At 45.0% G+C, this 1,030-nt stretch overlaps 1 protein-coding gene across 1 annotated transcript in view; it reads right to left on the bottom strand.

Moving 5' to 3' along the window:
* LOC102294168 (kinesin-like protein KIF1C) overlaps positions 1-1,030 on the bottom strand; it is a gene marked incomplete at its 5' end in the record, with an annotated part of 11,393 nt that overhangs the window by 3,416 nt on the left and 6,947 nt on the right.

Genomic DNA, 1,030 nt, shown 5'->3' with positions numbered 1-1,030 from the left:
CATGAAACAGTCTGAAGGCAGGAATCAGCAGCAGCGGCGATGGATGTTTTATGGAGGCTTCATTAAAGACTTTAATATCTGGGCTTCCTCCTGTAACATTAGCAGAAAGGTTGATCCAAAATCCAGAGACAGAGACCTGGATCTGAAAGTGGTGTGGCCACAACTGCAGAGGCCTCGAGGTCTCACATAGAGACATACACCGAAACCAGGGATTGTGCTACAGCACTCAGGGTAACAGCAGCAGACACACACACACACAGAGGGTGAGCAGGGCAGGTGTAGGGAGGTTGGGGTTGGGGGGAGGTTGGAGGGTGGGCACAGGAAACATGGGCGTGAACATGAGGATGATGTCACCATGACAACAAGTAACAGGGACTAATACCTGACAGATTTCCTGGCAGCTTTCACAGAAAGAGAAGAAGAAAGAGAGTCACTCACTGAGCACACACACGGCTGTTTTTCAAGCTTTCAATGAAAACAGAAACAGAGCTGCAGGTTTCACAGCTTCAGACTCCACACACGCTCCTAGAACAAAGATCTAATGCCGACACACAGACCAGACTTCTAAGGTGAGACAGGAACCTTCCCCCTCATAATCTACTGTACATTTATGCAAATTAGCCCCATGTGATACCACATTTGTATAATATATTTTAGTGTCAGTACGCAATTGAAGCTAGATATATATAGAAACACACACTCAAACTTTTCTAATCAACATGTCCTGGCTGCAAGGTTTCTAAATCCATACATACACAGTAAAGCAGGGCCTGAGCGTTGCACAGAACCCACAAAAATGGGCAAATCTGGACCCACTTAGGTTTGTAATTTGCCTCTCTATGTTTTGGTTTGATATCTTCAGACAGTCACATAATTTATCACACACAGGCTGAACAGACCAATCCACACTGTATCATGGGTACGTACTAGTTGTACTACAGACCATCCAAGAACTCTGAGCTCTAGTGGACTTATTTTTTACACTAATTAGCTGATACCAGTGTCAGTGTGACGCTCCGTACAGTCTATG

Source organism: Haplochromis burtoni, unplaced genomic scaffold, assembly GCF_018398535.1.
Source record: "Haplochromis burtoni strain Fernald_Lab_line unplaced genomic scaffold, NCSU_Asbu1 Contig_846, whole genome shotgun sequence".
In the NCBI taxonomy this organism is placed as follows: Eukaryota; Metazoa; Chordata; class Actinopteri; order Cichliformes; family Cichlidae; genus Haplochromis; species Haplochromis burtoni.
The sequence above is the reverse complement of the archived record's forward strand: the minus strand, read 5'-3'. Positions and strand labels throughout refer to the sequence as shown.